The sequence below is a fragment of the Panthera pardus genome, unplaced genomic scaffold (genome assembly GCF_024362965.1).
Source record: "Panthera pardus isolate Hobbes unplaced genomic scaffold, ASM2436296v1 HiC_scaffold_11, whole genome shotgun sequence".
NCBI lineage: Eukaryota > Metazoa > Chordata > Mammalia > Carnivora > Felidae > Panthera > Panthera pardus.
The window spans coordinates 77,102,666-77,114,776 of NW_026526666.1; the positions used below are offsets into that span (position 1 = coordinate 77,102,666).

At 45.1% G+C, this 12,111-nt stretch overlaps 1 long non-coding RNA gene across 1 annotated transcript; it reads right to left on the bottom strand.

Annotated features, from left to right (window-relative positions):
• Positions 1-693: 693 nt before the first annotated feature.
• Positions 694-8,701, bottom strand: LOC109255519 (uncharacterized). The gene is made up of 3 exons (XR_002075276.2): positions 8,400-8,701; positions 984-1,751; positions 694-815 (listed from the first exon to the last, which is right to left on the bottom strand). It is a non-coding gene; the product is annotated as an uncharacterized LOC109255519 (long non-coding RNA).
• Between the last annotated feature and the right edge of the window lie 3,410 nt (positions 8,702-12,111).

Consider the following 12,111-nt stretch of genomic DNA (forward strand, 5'->3'; position numbering starts at 1 on the left):
TTTTTTCCAGGAGGTCGGGGGTACTCTGGAGTGCTTAGCTGGGCTGAGAAAGCCTCCTGAAGTTGGGGAAGGACCACAGAGAGGATTCTGTGGGCCTCAAAGCTGTGTCATTCTGACATCACACACACACACACACACACACACACACACACACACACACACGCCCTCTGTCTTTTCAAAAGACACATGCCAAGCTCTGGAACTTATATAATTAGCATAGTCACGGCAGCTGATTACTTCAGACTGCAAGGGCCTCTTATCCCTCCGTAGCTTCACATTCGGTCAGAATATTTACCACCAACATCATCCCCAAGGGCCTCAGCCTCTTGGGGGAAATTTCAGCACAGAGGGATGCGAGAGAGGTCTCTGCCTGCGAGGATGTCTAGGCGGGAGAGGCAAGGGAGAAAGAACAGAAGTGCCATTTCTGACCCCAGTCATCTCCTTGGGGGCTGTGTGTCTCGCATGAAGTGTGACTTTGCAGAGAAATTCAAACCCCAGCCGGTGGGACGCCTGGCTGGCCCTAGGCCTTCCCACGCAGTGATGACTCAGGCGGCTGGCCCCACTGGCGGCAGATTTTCATGGCTTGCTGAAAGAAAGCTGTGCTTCCTGGTCTGATTTCTTTTGGGTCTAAGCTAAGTCCCCTTAGGAATGTACCAGTGATTTTTTTTAAGTTTATTTATTTATATTGAGAGAGAGACAGAGAGCAAGCAGGGGAGGGGCAGAGAGAGAGAGAGACAGAGAATCCCAAGCAGATTCTGCACTGTCAGCATGGAGCCCAACGTGGGGCTCAAACCCACAAACCATGAGATCGTGACCTTGGCAGAAATCAAGAATCAGACGATTAACCGAATAGGCACCCAGGCACCAGTAATCATAATTTAGGTCTCCTCGAGGTGTCTTGGGTATACTGGCTTATCCCATTAACAGAAGGTGACTGTTTCAGCAGGAGAAACAAAAAACAAAAAACAAACAAAAAAACTTACCACAGTGCCTAGCTTGGGCCAGCATGTTGGAGAAATGCTTTAGCTTCCAATGAAAGGAGTCTCTGAAGCATCTTACTTCTTTTGGAGTTTTAATGATAAAACCAAGCAAATTTATGGAGAAAAATAAACACGAAAGTTGGTTTTATTTATGGCTCATTTTGGTTGCAAGGAATAACCTTTATCAAACCATCGCAAACACAGGGAGAAGTTTGGGAGAAAACTTACATTGGGATATTTGAATTCAAAAGTGGGGTTCTCGCAGGGGCCCGTGTGCTGGTCGTCAGTCTCCCTGTGGTCGGAGCAGGAAGGAGTTGTGAGATGAAGGTGTCTCTGGGGGCCTTGGAGACAGCTGTCCCCAGGCCTTCCCCACCTTATTACTGTGGCCCAGTGTTGGGGGATGAATTGTGCCCCGCCCCCAAAGATATGTTGAAGTTCTAACCCCTGGTACCTGTGAAGGTTCCCCTACTTATAAGTAGTCTTCGCTGATGTAATCAAGGAACATGAGGTCACACTGGATTTGGGTGGGCCCTACATTCAGTCACTGGTGTCCCCATAAAAAATGTCACAGAGATACACAGGACACTTGGAGGGAAGATGGCCATGTGAGGATAGAGGCAGAAACTGGAGTAATGCAGTCGGGGGCCAAAGAATGTTAAGGATCACCAGCCAGCACCAGCAGCTAGGAGGCTAGGCTGGCTTCTTCTGTCCAGCCTTCTAAGGGAGCATGACTCTGCTGACATCTTCATTTCTGACTTCCAGCCTCTGCACCTGTGAGAGAATAAGTTTCCATTGTTTTAAGTACCAGTTTGTGGTACTTTGCTAGAGCTGTCCTAGGAAGTGGATACACCCAGCTACCCGCCACGACCCTGCTAGCAACTGGCTTCCTCCTTGTTTCCCCTTCAGGTTCCTGATACAAAAGGAATCTGGCCTCGGTCATCGTTTGTGGCTGTCCTGGGCCAGTCAGCTGTCCCTGGATGTGTTGGGGTCATGTGGAACAGGGCAGGACTCCTTCAGCTCAAAAGACCAGAGGTGCGCCTGGGTGGCTCAGTTGGTTAAGCGTCTGACTTTGGCTCAGCTCATGATCTCATGGTTCATGGGTTCTAGCCCTGCACTGGGCTCTGTGCTGACAGCTCAGAGCCTGGAGCCTGCTTCGCATTCTGTGCCTCCTTCTCTCTCTGCCCCTCCCCTGCTCGCGCTCTGTCTCTCTCTCTCTCTCTCTAAAAAAATTAAATGTAAAAAAAAAAAAAAAAAAAAAAAAAAAAAAAAAAGACCGAAGAGGTCAAACCTCCTAAGCATGTCCTGCGTCCCCAGGTATCTGGCTACGAAGCCCTTCTGACCTTGGGCAGGATCGAGAAGGGGGGGTTTCTATGGAGCTGTGATCAGCCCCCCGAGGTCTTTCACAGTCTCCCCCTTTGCCTTTCCACGTACCATCTACTTCCTACTTTTCATTGCTAATGGCTTGGGAGAAAATTAGCCTTTTTTAATGGCATTTCTGTGAAAAAATACAGAGACTTGTGTCCTAAATTCAGATTCCTGGGTCCTGAGTTTAAAGCTAGATTTTGGTACCTACCAGCTACATGACCATGGCACTGGACAGACCTTTCCACTTTGCCAAGCTTTGATATCCATCCTATGAAACGGAGTCGATGTCACTGTCCTGCTTAGAATTCGATCAAGTAAGAAAATAGATGCGAACATCCTTTGATTGTGTTGAAACCCCAGCCCCACAAGGAGCCCTGGAGGGGAGAAGCAGCCCCCCAGTTTCAGGTGGGCCTCCGTGCAGTCGCTGGGATGTGCAGATGCAGGGACAGGCTCAGGGCTGGGGTGCCTGCTGGCCGCCCGCTTTTCCTTTGTCTTTTTCGATAATGCTAATTTGGTTACTCTTAGTAACAGCTATTCTCCATTACTATTACTCATTCCAGGCTCTGAATCATTCTGATGGATACAACTTGACATCAACCAATTTGCCTAATTCATCACCTTTGCATTTCTTTAACAGTAAAGACAAAGTAGGAAGGTTTTCCAAGTGGCTTTGCAATTCTTTTCTCCGAGGGGCTGCTGGGTGGAGAAGTCAGCTGGCCATTCACTGTGTGGGCTCGATTAAGCTCAGGGTGACCAGAGCTTTGCCTTATCCTTGACTCTGCGGCCTCCAGGGCTGGCTGCCCAGCGGCCATTCGGTTGCTGTCTGTGATTAAGCCCAGCACAGCTGGGGCTGACAGTGCAACCAGCTCGTGCACTGGCTTGAGCTTATCCGTGGCCTAAAGGTCAGAACAGTTCTCCTTCCTCAGCTGTCGTGATTCTCCCTTCCCCTGGATCTGGAAGGTCCAAGGTGGACTCACCCTTTCAAGTCCAGCCCTGCCACTGTCCCAGGGCGGAAGAAATCTCCCACCCGAGACTCTCTTACCCCTTGTCCTCTCCTTCCTTAGGACCCTCAATGCTTTCTTTCACGTTACAAAAGAGAAATGCTCACTCTCATAAGTCAAACAAGACAGAAACATGTAAAGGAAAAAGTTAATATTTTTTGTGTTCTCCTCTCCTGTTTTCCCCTCACCCTTGCATCCCCTTGGGTAATGCTTTGTTTTGTCTGCACCTTCCAGTGCCTTCCGGTATGTGCTCGCGCTAACATATTCATTCATATACTCACACACATAAAGGGTTTTTCTTCTCTTTTTTAAGTGGGATCATACTGGGGCGCCTGGGTGGCTCAGTCAGTTAAGCGTCGTACTTCGGCTCAGGTCATGATCTCACAGCTGGTGAGTTCGAGCCCCGCGTCAGGCTCTGTGCTGACAGCTCGGAGCCTGGAGCCTGCTTCTGATTCTGGGTCTCCTTCTCTCTCTGCCTCTCCCCCACTCATGCTCTATCTCTCTCTGTCTCAAGAATAAATAAACATTAAAAAAAAACTTTAAAAAAATAAATGGGATCATACTATGTATATACACAATTACCTTTTTTAAAAACTTAATATATTATGAGCATTCCTTCATGTCAATTCACATCTACTTAGTTCATCCTATGGTTTCATAATGTTCGATATGTTTATTCAACCCTTGATGTTTTCTGGTCTTCAATCTTTATACATATACAATCTTTATACATACAAAAACTTAATATATTATAAGCATTCCTTCATGTCAATTCAAATCTATTTAGTTCATCCTATGGCTTCATAATGTTCGATATGTTTATTCAGCCCTTGATGTTTTCTGGTCTTCAATCTATATATACATATATGTATATATATGTATGTATATTTTACAATGGTGCTTATGTTTCTGTGGAAAGGGTCACAAACATGGTTTCTTGGTCAAAAGATATGACATGTTTAATTCCATTTTTTTTAAGTTTATTTCTTTATTTTGAGAGAGAGAGTGCTCATGCGCATGCACAGTGGGAGATGGGCAGAGAGAGAGAGAGAGAGAGAGAGGGAGAGAGAGAATTCCAAGCAGGCTCCCTGCTGTCAGTGCAGAGCCCAATGTGGGATTCAAACTCACAAACTGCAAGATCATGACCTGAGCCAAAATCAAGAGTTGGACACTTAACCAGCTGAGCCATCCAGGTGTCCCAACGTGTTTAATTCTTATAGTTTCTACCAGATAGGAGGTGGTGATTGGCTCATCTGTGAAGTAAGGGCATGCCTGTGTCCTCATACACCCACCAGGCTTTAGATGTTACATGCAAAGATTTTACGTTTGCCTATCTTCTGGGTGACAAATGGCATGTTATCATTTTCACTTGCATTTTCTTAAATACCTAGTGAGTTTGAACATCTTTTTATATTTATTGGCCATTTGCATTTCTTTTTCTGTGAACTCCTTGTTCAAATCTTTTGCTCATTTTTTATTGTATCTTTTAACACTTAATGCCTGATAGTATAGTTATTTTTGTACTTGTCCGACATTCCCCCATTCTAATAGCTAACATTTGTATAGCACCTAAAGTACTTTCCACATACATTAGCTCATTATGTCCTCACTGTGATTTTGCGAGGAATGTATTATTATCCTTAGTTTCAGGACACTAAAGCTTGGAGATCCGTTCAAGAGTTGTGCTATGGATAGCAGAGCTAAGACTCCAACAACCCCCTCCCCCCCCCCCCCCCCGACAGCACTGTGCAAAGAATCACGGTGACTTTTTGTCCCATATAATGCCTCCACAGACCTTATACCAGGGGATACTTGCAGAATGGGTAAAGAGACATATAGTGGATGGAAGAGGGAGGGACTGATGGATAGACGGACAGACAGAAGCTTGGCTCTGCTGCCTGATTGAATGCTTCCTCCCAGTATCTGTCTTCCAGATTTCTGCTAAAAAATGTCCTTTTCTGTAAAAAAAAAGTATTTATTTATTTATTTAGAGAAAGAGAATGGTAGAGGGAGAGAGAAAGAATCTTAAGGAGGCTCTACACCCAGCATGGAGCCAACATGGCACTCTACTTGAGGATGATCACACAACCCTGAGATCATGACCTGAGCCAAAATCAAGAGTCAGGTGCTTAACTGACTGAGCCACCCAGGCACCCCTAAAGATCGCCCCTCTTGGGGTGTCAGTGTGGCTCAGTGGGTTAAGCTTCTGACTCTTGATTTTGGCTCAGGCCATGATCTCACAGTCATGGGATTGAACCCTGTGTTGGGCTCTCCACTGAGCGTGGAGTTTGCTTGGGATTCTCTCTGTCCGTCTCTGCCCCTCCCCCCTCAAAATAAATAATAAACATTAAAAATCATAACAACAAAAAATAAAACAACAAATGTCCTTCCTGTTCTTCATTACCATGGCCAGTGGTCTTCCACGGGTGTCCGACCTCGCTATGTTTCTTGACTTCTCTGCATGTAGTGAGGAATTCCTGGCCCACACGTGCAAAACAACCCCTGGCCTCAGGTAGACAACATTTAAAGAGTGCCAAACAATGGGAAGATATAAAATAGCAGTTCTCCGCTGGAGGTGACAGGGCCACCCTCCGGACATTTGGCAACGTCTGGAGACAGTTTTGGTGTTACAGCTGGGGCAGGAGATGCTACTGGCATCCGGTGGCTTGAAACCAGGGATGCTGCTAAACATCTTACAATGCACAGGATGGTGCCCACAACAAAGAATTATGAGGCCCAAAAAGGTCAAGGGTGCCACTCTAGAAGAGCGCTGGCTTAAAGTCACAGCAAGCCCGTCAGTAGCAGAGTGATGAAACAGGAGACAAAACAAGTCAGGGAGTTGGTTTTGAGTGTAAGGGTGACTATATATGAGCTGTGTGCTCTTGGGCAGGTCACTTAGCCTCTCCAAACCTCAGCTTTCTCCAGTGTCAAATGGGGATGGTCTTACCTCCCTTGAGAAGCTTCTGGGAAGATGTAGCAGAATGGTGTGTGTGAAAAGGTGGTGGGTAACATGGGAAATGGCCATTGTCATATAGGAAGCTTTTGGGAAAGTCTCTTATGTATCCAGGTGTGAGTTTTTTGAGGGAGCTTGGCTTGGACTCTTTTGGTTTCTGGGCAGACTGTACATAGGGTCTTTGGATGAGAAAGTGCAGGTGTTTGTGGTTTGGAGTCCAAAAGACTAGCTGAATGCTAATATCCCAGTGTCCTTGTTTGCTCCTCTGGAAACTTTGCGGGTGGACAGCTAATCAATGGGGGGAAATGATGACTCCTGCATTGTGCACAGGCCGACTGGCAGCCTGTAGCTGAGACCCAGGCCTTGGGAACATGATTTTACTCTTGAAGGTAGGCTGTGCAGGGAACCACGGTGGAATTCCTAATACTGGATCTGGTTGGCTGGGGATCAAGGTCTGATCCGTTCAGGACATCAAACAAAGCAGCAAAGGGAGAAAGGAGAAATGAGTCACAGCGTCAAAATCAGGGCCTGGAAAAATCAGGAAAAACTAAAAGGGAGAAAGAAGGGAAAGTGGGAGGAGGTCTTGAGGAATTTTGGAACCTGGGAGGGGATGCTTCGAAAGTCATTCTATATTCTCAGGCTTGGGCTAGGCAAATGATTTTTCTAATCAGACCCACAGGGTTCCAGCTAAGACCTCACCTTCCACTCTCTGACCACATTTGCTGACTGAGGCTTTAGTTTCTGCTCTGTCCCGAGCCAGTCCCTCTCCTCCCTGTTCTCGTTTCCCCATACCTGGACTTCCAACCTTTCCTTTAATCTCTTTGCTCAGACTAGAATCCCATCCACCATCTTGACACCATCCAACATCTACCATGTTGACTTTGGTAGGGAAAGAGGAAGCGAGAGAGCCTCGGGGAGTGGCTGGACTCTTTTGGCCCCAGGAAATCAGATTCCTCAGCGTGCCGCCCATTTATTCTGCCCCAAGGAGCGGAAGGGTAGTCCTTTCCTTAATATTCCTGGGCTAGAACCAGTCTGCCTATGCACGAATACACATGTTCTGTGTTGAGTCATAAATAGTGGTTCATAAGCATCTTTTACAGTTTATGGAATTCACAGCATGGATACGATGCACATTCTGCCCAGGGTTCGGGCCCCAAGCCAGGCTCTGTATCTTCCCAGCATGAGTGGCCTGAATCCATTGGCCTTCTTGTCTTTCTGGAACTCTTGGGCTGGGGTTGCCCTCCTCTCAGTAAGAAGCCTCTGTGAGGGTGGAGGAGAGGAGCGATAAAGTCACAGATGTCAGGATAGCTTGTAAGGTGATTCAGACCCTAGTTCTGGGAAGGAGGAACCCGGGGAAATTTCGTTATCAGTGTTTCTCGCTCGACATAGTAGCAGGCGGGGTGGAGAGGACACAGACCGCCTGTCTCCCCATGTGGGGACCAGCCCCTCGGGGGAGCGGACTGCAGGCTGCCTCCAGCCAGGCCGGGTGGGGCGGGGACTGCGGGGGCTGGTGTGGCAGCTGTGGGCTGCACCGAGGCCTGTCAGGGAGGAATGATTAATGAACAGCCGCACCAGCTGAGGCTAACCTTTGGAGAGCCGAGCAGGACATCTGCAGAACTGTCAGCGCTCTGACAAGGACAGAGCTGAACAACCAATTATGCCGCCATCACTAAGGTGGGCTGTCACTTTAATCCCAGCCATTCACTTAGGCAAGGACAGGGAAATTTCTCCTCTGCAGAGGCGTGTGCCTTGACCACCTTAACCATTTCAGGACAGGGCAGGGACCCTCACTGGGCGCTGCTGGCTCGAAGCCTCCTGACAAGGCTTCCCACTTCTGGGCTTTCCCGGTTTCCAGGGTCTCTCTCTCGTACCGGCCATTGGAGCAGAGTTCCAAAACCACACACATGCCTCCCATTTCATTCCGCTGCCCCTATGGCCTGAAGGATAAAGTCTGAATTCCTTAAGTTGCCATCAAAGCTTTCCTTCCCATGGGTTTACTCAATCATTTATCCGGTGAACAGCTACCTATTGAGGATTTGCTACATAGTAGGCTGTCTGCTATCTGGTGAGCACAGTAATTAAATATGAGAGAATTCTTACCTTTAGAAGCTGGTGATCACAGAGTAGAGGCAGATAAGTTAGTCCCTGAGTGGAGAGGATCTCTCAGAGAGGTAGTAATGGAAAGCTGTGGGAAGGCAGAGGAGGAGCCCTATAGCCAGATCCATGGCGCAGGGGCAGGGATAATCCCGGGCTTCGTCTAAAGCACTGAGCACACATTAAGTGGGGAAAGGGAAAAGCAGGTGCAAAGACATGAAGGTGAAAAATTCATGAATTCCAGCATCCCGTGTGTCTAGAATGCCAAGTACGGGAGAAGTGGCCAAGAAGTCCGGAAAAGTGGGGACCAAGTGGTGAAGGGCTTTGAATGCCAAGATAACATGCTTTGGGTTTTACCCGGCTCCTTAGAGGGGAGTAGGTTTGGGCACCACCCTCCTACTTACATATTTGATGTTCTCTGTCACTCTGTCTTGCCACACATATCCTGGATTCCAGCTGCACTGGACTTTCTGTTGTTCTCTGACCTTGCCATATTTTCACACCTCCGTGGTTTTGCTCTTGCTTTTTCACTCTGAAATGTCCTTCTCCCGTTCCTTTTTTTTTTAACTTTTTTTTTTTTTTTTTTACATTTTATTTATTTTTGATAGAGAGACAGAGCACAAGCAGGGGAGGGGCAGAGAGAGACGGAGACCCAGAATCCAAAGCAGGCTCCAGGCTCCGAGCTGTCAGCACAGAGCTTGACATGGGGCTCGAACCCACAAACCATGAGATCATGACCCCAGCCGAAGTTGGACGCTCAACCGACTGAGCCACCCAGGCGCCCCTGTCCTTCTCCCATTCTTTGCTATAAAGCTAGGAATCATGGGTTAGCTGCTAAAAAGAGAGGCATCAAGTAAGAGAGGCTTAAGCAAGATTGGGGATGCTATTTATTTTTTTCCTGTAACACAAAGTCTCATGATACGTAATTCAGGGCCAGTGGTAGCACATCAGCATCATCAAGGACCCAGTCTCCCTCTAGTCTTCTGTTCCATCATCCTTAGTGTGGTTTCCATCTTCAGGAAACAAGAAGGAGAAGGGGAGGCAAAGGCAAAAAGAATGTAGTTTTCAACTAAGCCAACCACTTTGAGTTTTTCTAGAAGCTTTGCCTGAAACTTGTGATTTTATTTCGTTGGTCACTCCATCTGCAAACGGAAGTGGGAAATGTGGCAGGTTTTTTTTTATGGAGTTCATTCTGTCCCCCAACAAAATCAGGGTTCTGTTAAGAAGGAAGAGACAGAGAATGAGTCATAGGAGACTAATCTCTGCCACAAGGGCTGAGCAAAAAGCACTGTACGTGTGCCACAAAAGAGTCAGATATGAAAGAAATTAAGGGTTCAAAGATGGAGAAGTCATGGCACGAAAAGTAAAAGGCCTAGGAGAGAACAATGAAATGAGAATAATACGGGTAAATCAAAACAATTGTTAAAGCCTAGGTATCCTCCAGATTTCTAACATTTGTCTTGGAAAAAAAAAAGTTTTGTGTGATATAAAAGGAGAATAATATGATACAGTAATCTACCACTAAAGCTCAAGTTTGAAAAAAAAAAAAAAGATGCAGCATGAAGTTGAAAGAAGAGAGCAAAAGTATGCTTAACTATCCATCTTAAATAAAAAGATCTCAAAGGATTCCAATCCACACTTGATTCTGATAATTAAAAGAATGTAAATTAGGAATTATTTTTGAGAAATGTCAAGGTTATAAATAGTGGGATTGGCACCAACATTTATCCTCTAATACATTAGAGAAATAAATGCAAAGAAAATAGAATTCATCTACCAATAGACAGGTAAAAAAGTAAACAAGAGAGTTACTATAAGAAATGACAAGAAAAAACAAAACAGCTGGTTATAACAATGTGTAGAAATGCATCAAACTCCCCTATTAAATACAAAGACTTTCAGATTTTACGAAAATAAAATTCAACTACATTCTACTTATAAGATAATCAACTGAAACAAAGTTGGGAAAAATAGATTTTTTAAAAAGGGATGGGCAAATGCTTCAGGCAAACAGAAAAGAAATCAAGGACCACAGCATTAGCTGGGCAAAGTTTCATCCAAAGCAATAAAGACACACACAAAAAAAGAGTCTTGTTTCCTGTAGAGGGAATCCCAGCCTTAGCCTGAGTAGGACTCAGAAATCTCTGAGCATTTCTTTTGAGATGTGAACTGAGGCTGAGGGTCTCCCGGGAAAGAATTCAAGCTATGTCCACTGCAGTGGTTGAGATATGGCTAGGCGTGTCTTAGGAGATGACAGGCCTTACTGTGCCAAAAGTCTTTTTGCCTGAGATTCTAGGTGGCTCATCATTTGGGATAAAGAAGCCAAGTACAAAGAGTGTGACGTGGGAAGGAAATCATAGTCACCAGAAAGTTGAAGCACTTCTTAGGACAGTGTGGTATCTATTATCAGGATTCGCCTTTTGGTCCATTCTCTGTTATTTTTCTAACCTAAGTCTTGTGGAAAGCATGGAAACTACAATTAAAGACTTAAATGAATTTTTTCCTCAAACCATAGTCGAAGGGGAAAAAAGTCAACAGGGTGACCTTGAGATCTTATAACAGAGTATAATGTAAAATGTGGAAAGGGCTATTCATTCACATCAACTTTGCATTTAATACCATACAATTTGGTGTTTTGGAAGTATTACTTTGGGAGCAGTATGGAGTAAGTCTGGAGAGAGACCAGGCACTAAGAAGATGTTACAGTAATCTAAGAGAGAAATGCGATTTGGCATCTAAAGGGCCTTAGCATATTGTCACTGGTGCACAAGGTAAAATAGGGGTGCGTGACAAATAATGCATGATTGTATCCCATACATGCCCAGAAGAGGGGCAGTGGAACTTCCACTTACAGTCATAATGGAGCAACCAGGATCAGACTTCCCTCCCACTGTAAAGGGATCTAGATGAAGGATATGAAATAGCTCTTTCGAAGCATTGGATAATGCTAGTGTGGTGCTGTGATGCTTTAGAGAAGGGGAACAAACAAGATAAGCTCTACAGTTATTCCAGATTTCTGTCTGGATGTGTCTTAGAGATCATGGTCCCAAGAGAAGCTAGAAGCTTTCTAGAAAAAGAAAAACAAATTAAACCTAAGATAAGCAGAAGTAGGGAAACTAAAGAGTGGAGCTCAATAAAATGGAAAATAAGCAATAGAGAAAATCACTGACACCAAGAGATGGTTATTTCAAAAGTTCAGCAAAATTGACAAATCATTATCTGGCCTAAATCAAGAATAAAAGAGGAAGGACACAAATGATCAATATCATGAAAGAAAGAAGACATCCCTACAGATCCTACAGACATTAAGGGAGGAGAAGATATGGCAACAATGTTACACCAATACATTCAACAGCTTAGATGAAATGGACACAAATTAAAACTGACTGAATTAAAAATAGAAAATCTGCTTTGTCCCATATATTTATACAAGAAATAGAACTCATAATTTCAAAATCTTCCCACAAAGAAAACTCCAGGCCTGGATGGCTTCAATGATGGATTTTACCAAATGCAATCCTCCACAAACTCAAAAAAAAAAAAAAAAAAATAGAGGCAGGGGGAGCATCTCCCAACTCATTTTATAAGATGAGCAATCTCCTCATACCAAAAACAGACAAAGGCATTATAAGAAAAGTCTTTATAGACATTTATAGACAAGAAAAAGCATTATAGATCCTAGACTAATATCATTCATGAACCTAAAAGAAGGGCAGAG